The sequence below is a fragment of the Abramis brama genome (genome assembly GCF_963993115.1).
Source record: "Abramis brama genome assembly, chromosome: 22".
NCBI classification, from domain to species: Eukaryota; Metazoa; Chordata; class Actinopteri; order Cypriniformes; family Leuciscidae; genus Abramis; species Abramis brama.
The window spans coordinates 27,364,332-27,376,874 of record NC_139984.1 but is presented as its reverse complement, the minus strand read 5'-3'; positions in this window follow the sequence as shown (position 1 = coordinate 27,376,874).

Below are 12,543 nucleotides of genomic sequence, written 5' to 3'. Positions count from 1 at the left end.
AACTATAAAACATAATGGAGTTAACGCAACAAAAATGTTTAAAAATTCTTATCCTCAATCCACAATGACTGGAGAACTAATGAAAACATATACTAAAACTTTATAAAACTTGATAATATTTCTGAAAACCTTTTTACTTTTAAACAAGTATGTATTTAGCAAATGGAAAAGTAGTTTCAGTTAGAACAGAAAACACATAATTATATATTTAGTGTTGACTTAACATTCATGGAACCTTTCCATTCCATATCTGCCTTAAATTTTCAAGTACAATCAACTTGGATGTTCAAGTCATTTCAACTTAAAAAAAATGAGTTGAATCTTGTATAACTTAATTTATTTTGATGAGTATGTAAAAACATACGTTGCCATAACTTATTGATCATGTGTGGAAAATGTTCTTCTGATTGTTAAAATGTTCTTCACACTAAGAAAAAGGTTGTATTTATTTGGGGAACCAAAAATATGGCATCGCTGAAAAACCCCTTTTTGAAACCTTTTTTTGAAAGGAGTGTAGACATTTTCCAAATGAATAGTGTGAAGTCCTTTTCTATGCCATACACTATTGTTGCCCGTTGTTGTGCACTTGTGTACAGGTCTTGACCTCGACCTCTCCCTGTCCTTTGTTTTGAGAGACGACGAGATATTTGTTTGTGGATATCTGGCGATGTTTACTCTGAAAAGATTTAACCTTTGACAGTGGACATTTAAAGAGCTGACATAAAGGTATTGAAGGTATTGATAAGTGAAGTATTGAAGGAAAACTCCATCAGTTTGCGTGAATGAAGCCATGCACATCAGTGTTTAAAACGTCAATTTCCCTCGTGCTGTCTGAAGATTCACACCGATGCTCTGGATTGATTAATGATACGTGGACTGATGGTTATGATTCTGGGATAAAGCTGGCAGAAACACAATGTCGATAATGTGATTGAATGATGAATGGTTCTGATCTTATTTGTGTGCAGCTAACTTCTATAAGATGCAACATCATGAACTAATTCTATTTCAATTTTTTAGTTATACTATGAGTGACCTTGCATACATTTTATGACTTACTTGTGTGTGTATGGGTAATTCTACAAAATGTGTGCCATTTGTCTCTCTCTATACACATTAATACAGTGCATAGATATAAATATCTTTAAAACACTTAAATTTATAACATTTTCAAAAATATTACTTTTTAAAAAAACTTTATTTCCTTGTCCTTTTTTGTTATTTATATATATTGTTTGAATCAAACTATAGACTAAACTTAAATATATGTATATTTAATTGATTTTATTTTATTTTATTTTATTTTATTTATTTTTTATTGACTGGACAAAATGCATGCATATATATATATATAATATAAAAATATATATATAATATATATTTTCAATTTTATATATATTCTCAATATATATATTCTCAATATTATTAATAAGTATGTATTTCAAACAATATATATATACATGCATCTTAAACAATATATATGTATTATTAAACATTTAAATAAAAAAAATCATAATCATATTTTTGGTAAGTGAATTCAAAGGCAAGCCAATGCCTTTTTCACCAATATATATATATGCTGTATATATTGGTCAAGATGGAATCATCTTCAAATATCATTAAAGCTTCTTCTTTCATTGTTAAATATTCTTTCCAATAACAAGCTTGTAAAATTTTTGACCTTGGGTGTCAAATAATACTGTAAAGCTGTCAATATGTTACAATTTAACTTGAGAAACCTTTGGGTGATGGAAAAGAACCCCGTTTGATATTTCTGTACTCAGCCTTGTGTGTTTTTTCAGATGGCCTCTATAAAAAGTTCTTCTGATGGTATCAGGGCTAATAGCTACTGGACAGCAGCAGGGTGACGCTTGAAGTGCACTTGTAAACCGAACACATGTTCCCCGCGTCTGCGTAAAGCATGAAACACAAAGACCAATCAGACGCTGCTGTAATTTTTCCCATCACTGTGTGCCACGTCAGTTTCTGGAAAGTGATCAAAACCAAAAAGTCACTGAGAAAAGACAATCAACCTGGATGTTTTTCAAAAAGAGAGAAAGAACGTCGGTAACACTTTACTTAAAGCCTTTATGTATAATGCATTATGAAAGTATTTTTAATGCATTAATTATGCCTTGTAATGGACCTCATTATGCATTGTGCGGTCTCATGAATAATTGTAACCACAGTTATATGCATCTATTCACTGAACACACCTTTAGAAAGTATCATGCATTAAAACACGTGACAAGCAACCAATTAGATGCTGCAAATATTATAATGCAACAGGTTTATTATAAAAAGATAGGATGCATTATATAAGTAAAGTGTTACCAGAAATTCTTTTAAAATATTGTTTTTTATTACAGAAAAATACAGTTTTGCATGCCATGTGCTTGTCTTGGCACCTCCAACACAACTGTGGCGAAGCAGCTGCTGGCAAGGCTGAGTCTCTGAGCTGATGGTTGGCGTGCCAGCTGGTGATCAACATCAAACCAACAGGAACATCTCATCACTCAAAACGCTCGGCCAGATTAAAATGAATCATAAGGCAAAAAAAATGACAAAATCAAACAAGCGCTTTAAGCAACTCTTAATGTGCAAAGCGCTCAAGTTTCTACACACTGGAATGATTCGACCCTAAAAATAATTTGTTTAGCTCAGCGACTGCTCTCCTCAAAGGATTAAACATACAAATAAAGAAATGGAAAATAGATTGATTTAAATAAATGGCTTGTACGATTCATTTGTTGCTCTCTCTGAGAACATGGTTTTTGTTTCTGTAAACAGTTTCATCAAGGGGTGAACCTTGTTTCTTTATGTTGTGACTTCAGACTTCATTCAGCATTTATCTTCATCTGTTTTGTAACTAAACTCTCTTTGTGCGAGAGATTATGAAAGGAAAGACGCAAACCTCATATTTATATGTTTAGATAATTGCAGACATAACATAATGGATGAAAGCATGATGTGGAGGGAGATGAATATGTTTACAAAATAGCTTTTAGGTGGCCAATTAACAGCATGTATTTCTCCGCATGAGCTGTTCTCATACAATCTACTTAATTATTATTGATTGATATATTGCCCATCCCATGGATGAAAACAATAAAAAGACCCCTTTTTTTAAATACCTTGAGAACATCGATAAAGCGTCAGAATAATATTTTTGTTTTTCCCAATATCTTTTATTTGCAATTTTCACCGTACATGTAGGCCTAAGACCAAATAAACAAATAAAGCATTTCATTATATATACAGTGAGGAAAATAAGTATTTGAACACCCTGCTATTTTGCAAGTTCTCCCACTTGGAAATCATGGAGGGGTCTGAAATTGTCATCGTAGGTGCATGTCCACTGTGAGAGACATAATCTAAAAAAAAAAATCCAGAAATCACAATAGGCCTATATGATTTTTTAACTATTTATTTGTATGATACAGCTGCAAATAAATTTGAACACCTGTCTATCAGCTAGAATTCTGACCCTCAAAGACCTGTTAGTCTGCCTTTAAAATGTCCACCTCCACTCCATTTATTATCCTAAATTAGATGCACCTGTTTGAGGTCGTTAGCTGCATAAAGACACCTGTCCACCCCATACAATCAGTAAGAATCCAACTACTAACATGGCCAAGACCAAAGAGCTGTCCAAAGACACTAGAGACAAAATTGTACACCTCCACAAGGCTGGAAAGGGCTACGGGGAAATTGCCAAGCAGCTTGGTGAAAAAAGGTCCACTGTTGGAGCAATCATTAGAAAATGGAAGAAGCTAAACATGACTGTCAATCTCCCTCGGACTGGGGCTCCATGCAAGATCTCACCTCGTGGGGTCTCAATGATCCTAAGAAAGGTGAGAAATCAGCCCAGAACTACACGGGAGGAGCTGGTCAATGACCTGAAAAGAGCTGGGGCCACCGTTTCCAAGGTTACTGTTGGTAATACACTAAGACGTCATGGTTTGAAATCATGCATGGCACGGAAGGTTCCCCTGCTTAAACCAGCACATGTCAAGGCCCGTCTTAAGTTTGCCAATGACCATTTGGATGATCCAGAGGAGTCATGGGAGAAAGTCATGTGGTCAGATGAGACCAAAATAGAACTTTTTGGTCATAATTCCACTAAACGTGTTTGGAGGAAGAAGAATGATGAGTACCATCCCAATAACACCATCCCTACTGTGAAGCATGGGGGTGGTAGCATCATGCTTTGGGGGTGTTTTTCTGCACATGGGACAGGGCGACTGCACTGTATTAAGGAGAGGATGACCGGGGCCATGTATTGCGAGATTTTGGGGAACAACCTCCTTCCCTCAGTTAGAGCATTGAAGATGGGTCGAGGCTGGGTCTTCCAACATGACAGTGACCCGAAGCACACAGCCAGGATAACCAAGGAGTGGCTCTGTAAGAAGCATATCAAGGTTCTGGCATGGCCTAGCCAGTCTCCAGACCTAAACCCAATAGAGAATCTTTGGAGGGAGCTCAAACTCCGTGTTTTTCAGCGACAGCCCAGAAACCTGACTGATCTAGAGAAGATCTGTGTGGAGGAGTGGGCCAAAATCCCTCCTGCAGTGTGTGCAAACCTGGTGAAAAACTACAGGAAACGTTTGACCTCTGTAATTGTAAACAAAGGCTACTGTACCAAATATTAACATTGATTTTCTCAGGTGTTCAAATACTTATTTGCAGCTGTATCATACAAATAAATAGTTAAAAAATCATACATTGTGATTTCTGGATTTTTTTTTTTAGATTATGTCTCTCACAGTGGACATGCACCTACGATGACAATTTCAGACCCCTCCATGATTTCTAAGTGGGAGAACTTGCAAAATAGCAGGGTGTTCAAATACTTATTTTCCTCACTGTATATGTATATATATATATATATATATATATACACACACACACACACACACACACACACACACACACACACACCCAAACCACATTAAACCTTCAAAAACATACTTGACATTGAAGTATCATGATTTCGCAGTTCTTTTGTTTCAATGTAATTTTTTATGTTGGCACAACGTGAAGTTTCTGAATTTGTTCATTCAACTTGACATGTTAAGTTTTCACTGTATCAACTAGTTTGTATGTTGACTTTCTTCTACTGAACGTAAAAGAAGATTTTTTGAAGAATATAGGTAATCAAACAATTGAAGGGTCCCATTGGCTTCTATAGTATGAAGAAAAATACTATGGAAGTCAATGAGCCCTATCAATTGTTTGATTACAGACATTCTTCAAAATATCTTCTTTTGTGTTCAACAGAAGAGAGAAACTCTGGAACAACTTGAGGGTGAGTAAATGATGACAGAATTAACATTTTTGGGTGAACTGTCCCTTTAATGAGAGCATTTGCTGCCTCAACTTAAAAACATATGTTGACTCAATTCAATATCAATATAACGTTTTCAACATTTATCACGAGATCTCTTAAAGCGTGAAGCAGACAGAAGACTTTCGTCGGCCATGATGGAGAGCTTATCGGCACAAGATTGAATCCTTTCACCATCGTCAAATTTGGTAAGTAAATATTTGTTTATGGTGTAAAAATGTAAAAATTACATGATACCTCATGAATTTTGCAATTTTCACTTATATAGAGAGTTATAGACATAGATATAGATTTAGACAGTATAACAAGACCAACAATAAAAACATATAGACTCTTAATTTCTTTTTGGCACACAAACCGATATATATATTTATATAAACCTTCAAAAACATACTTGACATTGAAACATCAGGTTGATACCTCCTGACTTTTCCTGAACTTATGAGAACTGAGATTGAGATGAGAACTCATATTTCAGCTTAATAACATCCATCAAATGTCCTCCAAGAAAAATGTTATATTACTTCTGTTTGGGGTCACAGAGTCCTGCCAAATGCCCGGCACAATTTGTTTTATTATATCTTCCTCCAGTGTGTTTTTGGTGAGGTCAAACTGACCCCGAAAATAAACAACATACTATATTGGAGAACAGTGACATTTTGAATATAAATCTTGAACAATATCTGCCTAGGGTTTTGACTAGAGGAACATATTATATTATTACAAAATATATATTAGAAGTTATTATACAGGATATTATGAAGATTAAGATTAAGAATTGTTTCAATATAAAACTTGCATAAATGTAAAAACAACATTTCTGAGCACTTCTGTTTTTCTTCATACTGACAAGTGAATTCCCCCAGAGTAATGAAATGCTGAGTATATGACTGGCAATAACACTAAGACAATGCTGCAATGTCCACATGAATGTCTCACAGGAAGTCCTCAGAGAGATGCGACCCTTTTAAGATAACAAGTAAACTGCTTATTGGTCTGAGACAATCACAGGGGAGGCGGGGGTGGGGACGGGACGGGACAAATTACACTCAGTAGCATGTCTCAAACTAGTTTACGTTGGCTTGTTGAATGTGATGCTGGAAATGTATGTGTGAGTGGCAAGAAGAGCTGATTCTAAACGTATATATGTAATATAATATCTCAATTAAAGTGTTTCAGGAATTAAATGGAGAGCAAATAGAGATTTTCACCTTTTAATTTTCTTACTTTTCTTATAGGGAAAAAATATCAAAAAAAATAAATAAAAAGAGATATCAATAATGTTTCAAAATGTGCTCAGATTTTCCAAGATACAAAAAGTGCAAACATAATTCAGAGATCTGAATATGAAACTTTTTTAGAAATTTTTTATTTAAATTTTTTTTTTTACACTTTTATATAAAATAAAGGTTCTGTGTCTGCACTGATGGTTCCATAAAGAACCTTTAACATCCATGGAACATTTCCATTGCACAAAAGTTTCAGGTTATTTGGAATATTTCAAATTTTGTTTTTCACACTTTAAGAAAAAATTGGTTCTTTGAGGAACCAATAATGTTTTTTTTTTTCTATGGCACTGCGGAAAACACCCTTTCTTTTTAAGAGTGTATTAAATGATCTAAGCTGTTATTAATGTTATTAATCTCCATATTAATTTTATAGATCTAAATGCTTATACTGTATGTCAACATCATCTCATTTGTGTCTTTGTCTATTCTCCTAAAGGGTTTTAGAATGAACAGAGATACAAATTAATTCTTAAATGAAACATTTCTTTCAAAATATGTTATTTTATTAAATATAACCATTACATTAAAGTTTTCTGAAGTTGAATGTTGTAAGGTTGAAAATATAAAAATATTATATGAAGATATAAAAAAGCAAGCACCACATCATATATACAGTCTGTATTTTTGTGCTATGAAAAGACTGATTTTTTTATACATGAAATAAAGAAATAATGAAATAATGAAAGAAATATAGTTTAATATATATAAGAAATATATATATTTGTAATAGCTTTGTCCCTTGTGTATGTGTATATATACTGTATACATTAACGTCCAAAGTTTTTTTTAAACAAATATATATATATATATATATATATATATATATATATATATATATATATATATATATATATATATATTTAGCAAGGACACATTAAATTAATCAAAAGTGACAGTAAAACATTTATAATGTTACAAAAGATTCTGTTCTAAATAAATGCTGTTCTTTTGAACTTTCTATTCATCATAGAATCCTGAAAAGAAATGTATCACGGTCTGTCCAAAAATATGAAGCAGCACAACTGTTTTCAACATTGATAAATAATCAGAAATGTTTCTTAAAAATTCACATTGAAAGAAAGAGAGAGAGAGAAGGAAAAATGAGCTACTGAATCTCACACCAACTTTTAAAAGCGTGTGTGAGGAGATGAGGGGGAGACGCATCTGGATTCCACACATGGCTGTAATTTAATGGAGAATTGCCCATTGGTTCCTGTGCAGAGGTAAACAGAGTGATGGGCCTGCTTTTGTTATTGCCAGAGTATGACAACTGCTTCCATCAACAAACAATAAAAGTGTGAGGGGGAGAAAGGGCCACACAGTCAACAGAGACCCCTGCCGAGGACACTTCTCACCATAAACTCCCCCATCACACATCCTAATGAAGGCAAACACTCGCTGGAAGAAGATTACGGATTTCCAGACAGTAAAGGTTTGTTTATATGTTTGTATATATATATATAGCTTTTATGTTATATATATATATATATATATATATATATATATATATCTAGCATCTAACATAAAGGTTTGTTTATATGTTTGTATATATATATATAGCTTTTATGTTATATATATATATATATATATATCTAGCATCTAACATAAAAGTTTGTTTATATGTTTGTATATATATATATATAAACCTAAATAAAATTCCAAGATTTCAGATCAAATGTTGGTTTATAGATATTGATAAACTTATATTTCCCATAAACTAAATAAAACACACACACACACACACACTTTTATGTCAGATGCGATTAATTGATTTGACAGCCCCAATATATATCTAAAATGTCTATTTTTAGTGTATATATAGGCCTAATAGATATACAGACACTGCTAAAAACAAAGCATTTTTATAAAAAGAATACATTTCTATATTCTATAAAATAAAACCATTTTGATTTTGTTCATTGTTTGTATATAGTATGTAGTATATATAGTAATGTATACACATAAAATACATTTTTACAGAAAGTGCATAATACAGCATTTTACAGTATATAAAAACTACTTAAATGAATTCTCATTAATGTTTGATTTATGTATGCCTCAGAAGTTTCTAGTACGCTTACTTATTAAGAAACAAAAAATAAACATGTTGACACAGCAATAAAAGGAATGCTAATAGCATTATCAGATCATTTGTCTTTGATGAGAAGAATTTGATGAGAAGTATTTGAGCTCATACTGAGATCTTTTACTTTAGATTACATCTGAGCAGAGTTTGAGACATCTGTGATTTCTTTGGATATCTAGAAAAGAAAAGAAAAGCAAACAGGTGACTATATTAGGAGTTTAGGAGATAAATCATCTGTGATACGTCTTCTATCTCTCATAGCTGAGAGGTCTTGGTCTTCTGGAGTTATGAGATGGATATGGGAGGGGAGGAGAATGAAAAGCGATTGAGATACACAAGGGTCCTGCCGTCACCGCCATGCTGTGAAACAACAGGAGCTCAATTCTTCAAATCTCAGACGCAATCTCAAGAACAGGGCTATAAACATTTACCAGGCGGGAGGCACCCTGTGTCTAAACTTATATGCTAATGACCACACACACCTTCACTGAATACAGCATACAGAGACAGATAAAGCATCTTCACATACTATAGACAATTGAAACATGCAAACTGCAAAAATCCTATATGTGTGTGTGTGTGTATATATATATATATATAAATATATATATATATATATATATATAAACAAACAAACAAACAATATATATATATATATATATATCATATTATTGAATGTGTCTTCTATAATCTGCTTAATTGTGTGTGTGTGTGTGTATATAAACATGATGGTTCAGTTCGGTACAGCGGGGGAGAAAACTAAACACAAAATTCCTTATTTTTTCTTTTTTTTATTAAACTGTTTTTTTTTTTAAAACAAATGTGTATATGTGTTTAATTAAATTATATTATAATTAATTTTCTTAAGGATATGAAAATCTATCTTAGCTAATGCTGTAAACTACAGGGAGCCCTTAATTACACATACAATAATATTAAAGGTTATAATTAACAACAGGAACCCAAATTATTAAATACAGTTGTTATTTATTTTTAGATATGATAATAAAAAAAAAATGCACAGATTTGCATTAACTTCTAAATCTAATTCTAAAGTTAATTTTCTACTCCACATTTTTTGAAATATAATAATTTACACAGTGACAGTCATAACTTGTTTTCATGACAAATGTGTTTAAACATACATTAAATAATCACACGCACACACACTCACACACACACTCAAATGAAAAACAAACATTTATCAATATTCTGTTCAATACCTGCAGTAAGTCATGGGGACACACAGTGCACAAATGACCCTGTTTCCTGACAATGACCTGACATCTGTGTCACTATAGAGCATGCTGTCAGAGTGACTTATAAGAAGCTGTTTTGTAACAATTAATTAAGCAGATTATAAAAGACACATGTCCAATAATAAGACTAACCCAATATGAACAAGAATCAATACAACCGCTAAAGCCAATGCTGCTGTGATTTTCCCTGGGAATCAAACCCATTACCTTAGCGTTGGCGGCTCCATGCTATGCTGTTTGTCCTGAATTAACACAAAACATTTGAAAATGAGTTAAATATGCAAATTTGCATATTCACTGACATGTGACTTGATTGATCAGAAAAGTATAGGGTTAAAAGAAGGCAATAACCAGATGGAATACACATGTTTAGTGTTCGTTTGCACATGCAGACAAACATTTACGTGTGGTTTTTAGCATGGTTGTGTTATTATTATTATCATTGCTGGCAACTTGATTTGACAATACAAGTAGCAACATTGTGTTGCAGTTCAAACAACATCAAGATGCTCTAGTCCTTTGCTTGTGTTTTATAAAAATTAAACAAACGCGTCTCTCAAATTGTTCAAATTTTCAAAAACAAATACGGCTTTCTATCAAAAGCAGCTTCTTTGATGCTTCTGTAAACAAAAGGAGAAATTAGAAAACAGATCATTATGAAAGCGTTTTATTACTATCAGCTGCTTGCATGCACACTGGAAGCCTTTGAAGTCGATACATATACTGTAAAATCAATTACAAACAAGACTGATTGTCAACAAGAAGTGCAGTCTTTTGATCAAAACAATTTACACTTGCAAACACTTTTGATGAATCTGATTTATTAAAATATACAAATAATCAACACGTTTGTCCACGGGCTCTACAGATGACTCAAGTCTCTCATTAAGCTCTGCTTGAGAATGGATATATCATTACTCCGTTTGTTTGAACTCACAAACATAAAGCCATTGAGGAGCACAGCTAACTACAGTGTGGTATGACTCTCAGACCTCGCCTCAGGCACACTGTAGTTTCAGACAGAGCAAGAGTGGATTTGACTTTTTCACCAATGTTTCAGCGCAATGCCACCGGCAAAAGGGTGGAAAACGTGCACATAGTTTAAAGAGAGCTCAACCTGCAATTGTTGCTACTGATATTACAAGTCACTCGCCTTTTAGCTGATGCTTTTCACCTGTACACTGAAGTACACTAATTGTAGGGCCAGTTCGTCTGAAGTAACGCAGGATTACGTATTTGCCCAAGGGCTCAATGAGATTCTGACATCTGTAAACTCCTCGGTTCTGGCTTAAACCCTTCTGAGGACTAAAACTACTACTTGTTTGGATATCCAGATTCTGTAACAATTTGTCAGTCGTATTGAAGGCCAATAAAATGACTTTTTATTGAAATTAAAATTGGTTGTATAATGTCGTACCGGTTAGCAGTAATTAACGTGCCAAGTGCCAAATGAAAGTAAAAGTTGGACTTAACTCTTTTTTTGTAATTACAACATACACTATTCAAAGTTTGGGGTCAGTAAGATGTTTTAAAAGAAATTAATATTTCGATTCAGCAAAGATGGATTAAATTGATCAAAAATGACAGTTAAGACTTCTGTTTCAAACAATTGCTGTTTGTTCTGAACTCGTTCGAACAAAATGCATCACGGTTTCCACAAAAACTATTAAGCGCCACAACTGTTTTCAACATTGATAATAAGCTGAAATGTTTCTTGAGCAGCAAATCAGCTTATCATGATGATTTCTGAAGGATCATGTGACACTGACGACTGGAGTAATGAACTACAAGTAATAAATTACAATTTAAAATAGATTAATATTGAAAACCGTTATTGTAATAATATTTCACAATATGACTGTTTTAATAAACTTAAATTTTTCTTCATTTTTAAAAATCTTACTGACCAAATCAAATAGATACAATCTAATCAGAAATACTGCAGTGCATCTTTTAGTAAGCAGAAATTTGACTCCTTTTGTTGTTATAAAATAATAAAACGCGTGGTGACACATTATTGATATGTCAACATTATACATCATATTTTGACATTGTATAAATTCTATAAAAATACATATTTTAAAATATGAAATATTTAAAAGTAAAAAAAATAATAATAATTTTTTTTTCTCAATCTACATGTGATTTTCAGATGTGGCAAAAAGTTAATTTAATCATGCCTGTATCCTTGGATTTCTTCTTTTTTTAATGTTTTTTTTTTATTATATATTTTTTGTTATAAGCAAGGAGAATGTCATGAAACTCTATATGGCGCAAGCTTTACCAAAAATTGCCCGTCTTGGCGACACAGTCAGTTATGTTTTAAGTGAGTGTAAACAGTTGAGAATGTAAACACATGTGTAAAAGTATAATGTATCCATGCGTCAGGTCTTAAAGTGACAGCAGCCTAATATTCCTGCTGCCAAATTATGAGATAATATTAAAAATATCTATATGGCAGCTTTTCCCCATGGTATTGATGTCAAAATTGTGGCCAGTAAAAATGCTGAGTGGTTAGAAACCTTGGAAAACCACTAGTCACAGTGGCTGGTGAGCAAAAAA